The following is an 11,602-nucleotide window of genomic DNA, read 5'->3' on the forward strand; positions in this document are numbered from 1 at the left end:
ATGTCCCCCTTTAGCACCATCAGTGGCATTTTGGAATTATTTCAAGCTATGAAAAGAACCAGAATCAACTTACAGGTAATGTAAATCCCCCCAATAATTATCATGTTGCTTCCATTCTCTGCTATGTACATTCTTTATAAATTCAACATTCTTTCCTGTCGTGTTGAAAATGTGAGCCCACTGTGACTAAGGTCATATTTAATACAGACCCAACATTTTGTTGGCACTCCCTAAATATTAAATAGTAATGAGAGGAGATGAAGTAGCACAAGAACAAGAAAGTGATTAAAATAGATCCCAATCGATTCCAGCTGCATTAGAAACATAAGGGGGAAAAGTGAACACTTATTATCAAATTATAAAACCGAAGATATGTCTAGGAAACTGTGGGCTATTTAAGACCATTAGATAGATAGTTTTGAACGGAAATTCTTTAAGACTATACAACAAAAAAGTATTTTCCAGATGTCCTTTATACCGATATGGAGAACGTAAAATATACTTCCCTTACAATTTGGATTTTTAAGCATTTATTTTTAATCATATTAAAATGTGAAGTTTTACTCATTGTTTTAGATATTTAATCAGGTGAATATCTGACTAATGAATAACACATGGTACAGAAAATATATATATACATTTTAATTTTAGCTTTTCTGAAGCCCATTGTTCGTTTCAGGCTGCCTTACTGAGAGTCCTTGCACTAAACGCCTCTGGTTGCATTCCATTCAAGACAAAGGCATATTTTAGGGATGTACCTCTCACAAAGAGGTATTGATGGACCAGGAATCAGAGTTTGGACAAATGAACATTTCATTATAACACAGCCTAATTGTTAAAGCTCTTCTTATTGAAAAGAATAAAAATTTCATTAGTCATCACAGTAGCTCAGCATGAACTCCTCCTCTTTTTCCCCACAATGTACAGTAAGAATGGCAGTTTTAAGTTTATCATTGAACATTTTGGAAATGTTGATTCTTCCTTCCTTTTGCTGTAAATACACTAAGAAGTATTTTAGTAACAATTATGAAAAAAAATTGGTAATAATTTTAAGCTAAACTTTATACGTGGAATTGTGAAAAAAAATCTCAGCAATCACAGGAAAATGCAATTTAAGAGCTGCCTGGAAGGCCTGCTTTTTTCATTTTAGGGCCCTGGGATCGTTTTATGGGATAATAAGGATTCATAGGACCACCCTAAAGTTCAAGTAAGATAAAGACATAAGTACTTTAGAAACTATAAAGGTTTTATAGAGCTAAGGGAATAAAATTTACATTGGTAATTCTTATCTCTATACAGCTTTTAATTTTAGTATCTTTTCAGCTTCTCCAGGAAAGATATGTATTGATCACTGCCCTAAGTGTAAAAACTGAAACAGGGAAGGACCAAGATACAGTGAAGATCACTAATCTGGCACTCAGAATTCCTGTTATTAATTATATGATAATGTTGAATTATGTCATGTAAACAGCTGACAGCTTAGTGTGTCCTAGTGGTGAAAATGCAGTGGGTAGACTAGATGAAGAACACAAATGCATAGCAACCAATAACCCTCACACCCGAGTGTGCATTGCTAATTGATCATAGAAGTGGTTCTGGCTAAGACAATGCAGCCTCAGAATCTTTGTTGACAGTATGCCAATCAAAGCTGGCTCTCCAGGAACTAGACAGTCTCTAAGAGTTTCCTTTTCCAGGTCTAAGAACCTGTCGTTGTCACCTGTGAATGTAGATCAATCGCATTATCCATTCTCACCTTTATTGCTGCTCCCCCCTCATCTCCTACCTCTCTCTCTCACTCTACCTGCTCCAGCCACACTGGAGGTGTGTCTTTGTCTCACAGACTTTGCAATGACTATACCCTCTGCCTAGAATACTCTACTCTCATGTGTCCACGTGCTCACTCTGTTATCTTCCCCAAGTCTTCACTAATCTCAGCATTTCAATGGTGTTCACAGTAGTTGGTAAACTATAACCCATGGGCTGAATCTGGCCCCCTGTCTGTGTTTGTATGGCCCACAAAGTAAGAATGGCATTTACATTTTCAGTTGAGAAATACATAAGTCAGAAGAAGAATTATATTCTGTGGCACATGGAAATTACATGAAATTCAAATTTCAGTGTTCATAAATAAAGTTTTATTGAGACACAGGCTGCGTTTGTGCTAAAATGGTCGAGTTGAATGGTTATGGCAGAGACCATATGGTCCACAAAGTGTAAAATATTTACTATCTGGTCATCTACAGAATAAGTTTGCCTACACCTAGGATACACTTAACATTTTGTTAATTACTGGAAGTACTAACCGGCAATCCTGATGCCCTCTCTTTCCCTCTCAATTTTTTAAAATAACATTTATCACATTGTACCATACACTGTCCTTGTATAGTAGGTATATTGTCTCTCCATAAGAGCACAAATTCTATGAAGTCAGAGGATTTTGTCCACTTTATTATCTGATATATTCCCAGTGCCCTGAACAGTATCTAGTACATAGTAAATATTCAATAAATATAATTCTGGAATGAATGAATTATATGGAAGATACCTGCATTATGTAGAAATATATTAGATGGAGTAGTCACAGGAGACTTCAGAAAAAGATGATATTTTAGTGTTAAAGGGTACAAAAGACTTAGGGAACATTTTTCCTAGAAAGGGGTACTGAATGAAAGAATATGTGTGTAGGGTAGCCTAGATGTAATGCAGAGCCCGGGAGGTAGAGAGGAGGTGGAAAGTAGGCTGAGCCCAGGTTATGGAAGACTTGGAATATCTGATTAAGATGCTTGAGTATAATCGTATAAAAAATAGATATTTCAGAATCATCTGTCTGACAATGATATGATATATACAGTATGAGTTGGAGCGGGTAAAATATATGTGAGAATTGTAATAGCCTGGGTTCAGGCTTCTAAGATTGGACAGTGGCAGATGAAATGAAAGAGAAAGGACATAGGGAGAAAGGAAGGAGTAACCAATGGTACCTTCACTATTGTGACCTTTGGTGAAGAAATGTTTTTGTCGGGCTTCCCTGGTGGCACAGTGGTTGAGAGTCTGCCTGCCGATGCAGGGGACACGGGTTCGTGCCCCGGTCCGGGAAGATCCCTCATGCCATGGAGCAGCTGCGCCCGTGAGCCATGGCCGCTGAGCCTGCACGTCCGGAGCCTGTGCTCCGCAACGGGAGAGGCCACAACAGTGAGAGCCCCGCGTACCGCAAAAAAAAAAAAAAAAAAAAAGTGTTTTTGTCAAAAGTTGAAAGGCATTTTTTAAAAATAAGAACCAGTCTGCTTCAGTTCTTTGTAGTTTATTGAATAAATATGCATACAGTTCCTAGGTTAAGACTTCTGTAGATTTTATGCCTCAGAGAAGGCATATATGATGATAAACCTGACAACATAAACTAGACCAATTCGTTTTTAGTAGAGTTAGATTAGTTGAACTACTTTAGAATGAAGTCAGAATGGGTTTCACGCAGGTAGATTTTACTTGTGCCATTTGTGTTAAACAGAGATAATAAATCCAAATATACATGATAGTGCCTAAAATTTTTTTGTAAAAGTACCATGACAATTCTAAGTGAAAGACAAGAAAATATCACATACAATTTGATTCACTTTATATAAAATTTTATATATACTTAAGATGGAATTTTAGGCTGTATTCTCTTCTCCATATTTTCTGTATTATTTGAGCTTTTTTTTCTGCAATGACTATATTATTTTTTTTACAATCACAAAAGAGCTATTTTTATATTAAACTATTAAAAATGACAGGTTGGATGTATAGCAAAAATCTCCATAGATTTGTTTAGATATTAAGAACAGATTCATGCTACAAACTATTTATTTGCTATGAAGAGAATTAGGAAGTATTTAGCAAAATTTGAGATAATAGTGTTCAAATAAGCTAACTGTCAAGTATATTTGAAATATTTTTAGTCTAGCAAGAACAGGCAATTGACTGATTAAACTAAGATTATGAATTTTGGAAACTAGACCTCGGTCCAACGGCAAAGGTTGCTTGAGTCATCTTTAAAATGGATTATGGTAATTTTTCCTTAAAAGGTTATTTAAAAGAATTAATATAAAGGATATAAAACTCCTGTCTAGTGAGTAGCTGTTCCAAAAATGATAGCTATTAAGAATTGGGTAAGTACTAAATAAAATAAATCAGAGTTTGAGAGTCAAGCTACATTTACTTAATCCTTTACTTAATTTGTTCCACTAAATGCCATGAAGCACTGTGCTAAGTACAGGTGAATACATGTATTATCAAGGGCCTGCCCTGTCTTTAAGGCATAAACAATACGTTTAATAAGGTGTTACAGATGCTATGACTCAAGTTCCTATACGATAGAGAATTTAAATCAGGCCACCTCCCCAGTGAAAGTTCAGCATATAAAACCATGTGCTGGGGCTTCCCTGGTGGCGCAGTGGTTGGGAGTCCGCCTGCCGATGCAGGGGACGCGGGTTCGTGCCCCGGTCCGGGAGGATCCCACATGCCACGGAGCGGCTGGGCCTGTGAGCCATGGCCTCTGGGCCTGCGCGTCCGGAGCCTGTGCTCCGCAATGGGAGAGGCCGCGACAGTGAGAGGCCGCGTACCACAAAAAAAAAAAAAAAAAAAACTATGTGCTTTGGTGTGCCCTGATGCTTCTCACTAAAAATATATGTAAAAGCACTTCTATTTGGAAGCTGTTCTTTTATTCATGCATTCATTTAACAGTTACATATTGAGCATCTTCCATTTTCAAACATTCTTCTTGGAGCTGGCCCTATACCAACAAAGACAAACAAGATTTCTTCTCCCACAGAAATTTCCATCTAATGAAGGCAGAAAAATAAACTAGGAAAAAAATAGAGAAGATAAAGTCAGTCAGTCAATACTATAAAGAAAATCAAACACGGTGGTATGATGGACTAGGCTAATTTAGCTTAGATAGTTAAGTAAGGCTTTTCTGAGCAAGGAGTATCTGACCTGAAACCTGAATGATGAAGCTCCGGTCATGTAGAGAGAGAAAATTTGACAGGAGGGAATTCCAGACTCAGGAAAAAGCTAGTACAAATCACCTAAGACGGGACCAAACTTAACCAGTTCAATAAACAGAACTGTTTAAAACTATGGTTGAAGAAACAGGGGAAAGAGAAGGAAGCTGTGAAGTCAGAGAAGTGTTGTTAACTATAAGCTTGAATATGAACTCCCCTATGTAGCAGAAAGTTACAAAGAATCCTGACATTTCAAAATCAAGGATTTAATTCAACATTCTAGAACACTTGAGGTCATCTACTCTACCTAATAGTGTAATTCATTTATTTATTCAATCAACAAGTATTTGGGGACTTCCCTGGTGGTGCAGTGGTTAAGAATCTGCCTGCCCAAAGGGAATGCTTCTGTCTCCAGTCTCATGGCTTTTGGAAGAGGCCATATGCTGACCCCCACAAGTTTAACAAGAAATGCAACACGTTAGTGTCCAGCTGATGAGTTTTGTTTATAACTTGTCAGATACAGGGATTTTCACCAATTCGAGCTGCAGGGCAATCAAGACTGTGGAATCCGTAACCGACATCAAGGCAGACATAAATAAAAAGTACAGGTGTGTGAGCAGCAACCAGATCCGCATGCGCAACGTGACCATCGGGCTCCGTGACGCCACCCTCCAGGCCTACCTCTCCAACAACAGCTTCTGCAGGGAGGAGACGCACTGTAAGACTGGCCCTCCCCGCCCACCCCGGCGGCGCCGCCCCAGTCCTCGGCCATCTCGGCACCCAAGAGACCCTCGGGGTCCAAGTACAACGTGAGCGTCACCAGCGGGACCTGCCTGCCGGCCAGCATGGGGCTGCAGCTGAACGTCACCTGCAAGACGAGGGACAACACAACGGTGACCAGAGTTCAGCATCAACCCCAACAAGACCACCTTTGCGGGGAGCTGCACAGCCCAGCTGGTGACCCTGGAGCTCCGCGGCAGGAACCAGCTCCTGGCGCTCCAGTGTGCGATGAACGCAAGTTGCCTGGGGGTTTTCCTGCAAGGAGTCCGGCTGACGCTGACTCCGCCCGATACCGGAGACCCCGCCTTCAAGGCCGCCCACGGCCCGCTGAGCGCGCTGCAGGCAGAAGCCGGGAACTCCTACGAGGGCAACGCTGAGGGGCGCGTGCAGGTCACCGAGACCTATTCAGGGTGTGAGTCGGCGTTCCGCGTGGACGGGGACAAGTCTGGGCCTGTGGAGGAATGTCAGCTGCGTGAGAACAGCATGCTGATCCCCATCGCCGTGGGCGGCGCCCTGGCAGGTCTGGTCCTCAGCGTCCTCATCGCCTACCTTATTGGCCGGAAAAGGAGCCACGCCTGCTGCCAGACCATCTAGCCGGCCGCCCGCACGCGCTGCGGACCAGCAGCAGCTGCACGGCCTCGGGCCGGTTCCCTGGGCTTAGATTGCTGTTGAGGGAGGCACCCTTTCTTGCAAGCTGGTTTTCACATCTGCTTTATCCAATGTGAAGTTCATCCGGCCACAGTTACTATTCACAAAAGAGCAACTATGGAAATGACGGTGTTAATTTTGCTAACTGGGTTAAACATTAATATTTACCAAAGTAGGACTGGAAGGGGGGTGGGGGGTAAGAGAGCTTTTCTAAATGGGCACTGGCTCCACTATCATTTGGCTTTTTAAGATTCTGGTGTTTGATCGCTTCACTCTTTACTCAGGTGTAAGCCTTGCAAAGGGAGAGTCTCTGGTCTTAATGCTTTGATGAAGGCTGGTAGCTGTGAGCCTGACGCGCTGAAGAAATCAGTAGGAACGAGAATCGTAGAGCAGTAGTACGAAGAAGCAGACCTGAGAGGCTTAAATTAAGCTTTAGAAACCAGGGCGGGCCCGGCCCCTCGAGCATCGGTACTCCAGGGCGCCCAGTCCTCAGGCTTTCCAGCTCTGCCACGCGAGAGCTTGCACCTTTTAAAACAGAAAAATGGGCGTTATTTTTATTTACTTTTTTGTAAAGTAATTTTCCTTCTTCTGTTGGAGGTTTGGGGTGATACTTTGTCTTCACTGTGTACAATAATCGTTTCACTCTGATTCATCACTTGCAGCTGGGTGGCCTGTGTGCTGAGGAGCATCCCCTCCTGGGACGCGTTGCCCTAAGGATGCTAATAAAGTCTTTTTGGTAAAAAAAAAAAAAAAAAAAAAAAAAGAAAGAAATCCTTTTGCCAATGCAGGGGACACGGGTTCGAGCCCTGGTCAGGGAAGATCCCACATGCCGCGGAGCAACTAAGCCCGTGTGCCACAACCACTGAGCCTGTGTTCTAGAGCCCGCGAGCCACAACTACTGAAGCCCTTGTGCCTAAAACCCATGCTCCGCAACAAGAGAAGCCACCGCAATCAGGAGAAGCCTGCGCACCGCAAGGAAGAGTAGCCCCCGCTCGCGGCAACTAGAGAAAGCCCGCAGGCAGCAACGAAGACCCAATGCAGTCAAAAATAAATAAATAAATAAATAAATTTATTAATTTTTTTGCGGTACGCGGGCCTCATTGTTGTGGCCTCTCCCGTTGCGGAGCACAGGCTCCGGACGTGCAGGCTCAGCGACCATGGCTCACGGGCCTAGCCGCTCTGAGGCATGTGGGATCTTCCCAGACCGGGCACGAACCTGTGTCCCCTGCATCGACAGGCGGACTCTCAACCACTGCGCCACCAGGGAAGCCCATAAAGTTATTTTTTTAAAAAAATTTTGTAAGCACCTACCAAATAAAAAGGCTTTCAAGAAATTTAACCCATAGGAAAGCTCAGGTGTATACACTTTGTGTCAGAAGTTAAGGTCTCATACAGACAGGGAGAGATCACTTCTTGCTGGGCAAATCTGAGATTTCGTGGTTGAGTTGGCATTTCAGCTAGGGTAGGTGGGTAGGATTTAAACATAAAATACGATGATGCTGAGGGACACAAGAAGGCATTCTAGGAAACAACATGAGTAAAAGCATAGAGATAAGTTGTTTAGGTAATAATAGCATGCTGTTTGAAATTCCTCTTATAAAACATCTTTGAGTTTTAAAATTCAACAGATTATTGTGAAACCTAAACTTGACCTTTTCACATTTCTGTCTCCCACTTTCCTTTGCAAGAAATTATGTGTGTGTGTCAATCAGAATTCTGTGAGCTACATCACAGGCGTTCTATATGCATTGAGCAGTAGGGTGAGATGAGATGGATAGGCCTTTCCTCCTAACTTTACAATAGAGTCATGCTGGGTCTTCTGCTAAACAGTGAAGTGCAGGAGGAAAGGCCCAATGTGTGAGGGTCATCAACTACAGAATTTCACAAGGTCTGGCTATGGCCAAGGCTACGAGTCACTGGCCAGCCCAGTGCCCACCAGGCCTGGTAAACCAAGAAATGATGTTAAGGAAGTGGAAACTGACTGATTTGTATGAATTTGTTTAATCTGTTCTCAACCAATAACATGATTTACATCAGATGATGTGTTTATGATACACCTGGATTCAGAAAGGCAGTCATTTGGTTATGAACTCATTGTTTCCTTTTCAGAAAAATTGCCCTCACCCATTAGCCCTTTTATGAAGTAGTCTTCCTAAAGCTTACCACTATCTCCATAATGCCTCCTCAACTGTTCACAAATGTTATTTCACAAGTACCTATGCTTCTTCTCAAATACGTCAGGTTTGCAGGGGTTTTATTGCCACATTTCAGGTTGATTAATGTAAGAACAAATAAATAAGGGCTTAAACTGTTGATGCCTCATGGACGGGTAGGGCTGAAGATGGCTGCCAGTAGATAAAATAGTTGGCGATAGAAGAAGATTATATTTATCATAAAGACACAGGTCTTAGGTCCTAAGTAATAACTCCTTTACATCTATCCATTTATACAACTTGCAATCTTCTACCCTCTTGCAATTGTCAGGCACCTGACATATATCAAACAATTAATACAAATAGGGTTGATGTTTGGGCAAATTAGACAAGAGAAAGATTTTAAGATTTAATTCTAGGGGTCAGTGGTAAAAGGCAGAGTTTTCATGAACATGAATTCCCTAGAATTTCTTCAGCTCTGTCAGTGTCAGCAGTACTTCCATGTATTGATTCCGGGAATGTTTATTGAGGGCTTACTCTGTAACAGTCACTGTGCTAGAAGGTAAAGATCCAATGTGACAAAAGAGAGAGTCCCTGCATCATGGATTTACAGAAAAGGAAACTAAAAGGACAATACAACTGATGAGGAAACTTCAGAGGACAGAGAAGTAGCAAACCTAGGCTTTGAGTCTCAGGGCTGTCTTCTTGGAAGAAGTACCATATAGGCTGAGACATAGATGAGCAGGTGTTAGTGGGTTGATGGACAAGAGGGTCACAGAGCTGTGAAGACATAGCTCTTTCAGGAAAGCTACGGCTGGAATGTCAGGATTGGGGTCCCTGCATAACGTCACGTAATATAAATTATGTTACTCTCTAATACTCTCTCAATGTGCCCTCTACTTTTCCTACATACTACTTAACACGACGTGCAATTCTATATTTATATAATTTTTAAAAATGTCTATCATTCCTCTGCTTGTTTTGTTACCCCACTTTTGGGCATATAGTAGGCAGTCAATATTTGTGGAATCAACAAGCGGCAGAGAGGTGAGGGAGGGAATAGCAGAAAAGATGCTAGAGAGACCGCCAGGAGACAAATTAAGCAGGGCTTTCTTGACTGTATTAAGGAGTCCTGAACCTTCATTCCAAGAGTAGTAGGAGATAAAGAGCTTTGAGCTACTCTTTGCATTTCAGAAAGATCACTTTGACTGCAATGTAAAAAAACAGATTGGAAAAGAGCCAGGACTCAGTTTGTTAGTTACCTGAGCCAGCTGAAATTATATCACTGGGAGTGGACTTAAAAGACAGTTAGGATGAGAAATTGAAAAGGTTTAGTGATTGGTTAGATAAGGAAGGGGAGAACAATGGAGTTCTCCAAAATGACTCATAGGTTTCTGCATGGGGCAGCTAAGTGAATCATGAAGTAAAGCAATGTTTTGTTTTTGTTTTCGGTGATGGAGAAATGAGATTCAGTTGTGAGCATATTAAGTTTAAAATGCCTGTAACATCATCTAAGAGATGTTCAGGAGGGAGTTGAATGGATATCTGTCTCTGAAGCTCATGAGAGAAATTTTGGCTGGGGTTAGAGATTTGTGAGCCATCAGAAGATAAAAACATGAAAGTTGTCCTTTGCTGATGCAGCTGAAAGGATTCTTGCAAGTCCTGCTTCCATAGACACTCTCTTAAAGGTCCTCTTCTAGGCTGACTCCAGCCAATCCATGCACAGAGAAATAAATCACAGAAGAAGATTTATAACTTTGGGAAAAATCACATGGTCTTTTTCAGACACTGTAGAGGCCATTATGATGGCAAAGCCAACAAAGTGACAGCTGGACTCTATAGGTCTCTACATCGCAGTTCAAAGTTCATCCTTTCATCTCCTTGTTAAGTAGTGATTCTGTGTCACTAGTTTTCTTTGAGCCTCTTTGAGTAAGAGACACATACATCAGGAAATCTGTCGGGGCCTTGTTATCCTACAATACCATGCTGAATTAATCATGTCGTTCTATTTACACATGCAATTCCCTTTGACCAGAAATTGAAATTGCTTTTCTTATTTGCTACTTCTCAACGTGGACCTCTCATTTCATAACTGCCATGACCTATGTAGCAAAAGGCTCTATGTGCCTTGGATGTGTTTTGTTTGATTTGTTTTGTTACACCAACAGTGTTTAAAAGAACAGTTTAACTTGTAGGTGTTATACTTAGGAACAGTACAAGTACCATGAAGTAGCATGAAGTTCTTTCATCCTACCTATCTCTGGCATTTATTTTAAATGCACACTTTCTGCAGGTATTTGGTTTGTGACCCTTACCCTAAAATGTTAAGATCAACAACGAAAGCACATACATAGTACAAAAGTAGTCTAGCAAAGGAAAAGATGAGCTAACATGTGATGGGCATGGGAAGGAGGAATAGTTTATCAAAACCTCCCTATAGAGATTTTACAGAACAAAAATGAATTTGCCATTTTACCAGGTAGACCTGGCAGAGGAAAATACACAATAAAAAGCATAACATGAATGAATGAAGCATTTTCAAGGATGTATAGGTAGTAAGGTGTTAATGGTATAAAATGTTTGCAGGCAATAATGCAGCACCCTGAATGCCATGGTAAGGGTTTTGGGATTACCTTAGACAGAAGGGAGTGAGGAAAGTATTTAATGCCACAGAAAAAAATGATCATTCCTTTTAAAAAGAGCTCCTTGGCAGCAATATAGATCATGGATTTGAAGGAAGTAAAGCCAGAAGAATTATTATGTCATTTTCCATGGCATTCATGTCGACACAAATTTGGAATCTACGCTACTAGTGAAACCTTGATCTCTGAATTCATTTACTATAACTGCCTGCTCTTTAAGTCTCCCAGTAAACACACCCTCATTATTTTTTAGGACTAATAGCCCCTTAATCTTTCTTCCTTGTCCAAGCCTATTCTCCCTTCTTGGCTTCACTCCTATCCCTATTCAGCCTGCAATGTAGGGATCAACGTTTTTGTCTGCACTCTCACCAACACTTCTGATTCCTTTTGCCCCTCGACC

At 41.3% G+C, this 11,602-nt stretch overlaps 1 pseudogene; it reads left to right on the top strand.

The window, feature by feature from the left end:
• LOC132488265 (lysosome-associated membrane glycoprotein 1-like) lies at window positions 1–6,353 on the top strand (annotated as a pseudogene).
• The last annotated feature ends 5,249 nt before the right edge of the window (window positions 6,354–11,602 follow it).

This window comes from Mesoplodon densirostris, chromosome 1 (genome assembly GCF_025265405.1).
Source record: "Mesoplodon densirostris isolate mMesDen1 chromosome 1, mMesDen1 primary haplotype, whole genome shotgun sequence".
In the NCBI taxonomy this organism is placed as follows: Eukaryota; Metazoa; Chordata; class Mammalia; order Artiodactyla; family Ziphiidae; genus Mesoplodon; species Mesoplodon densirostris.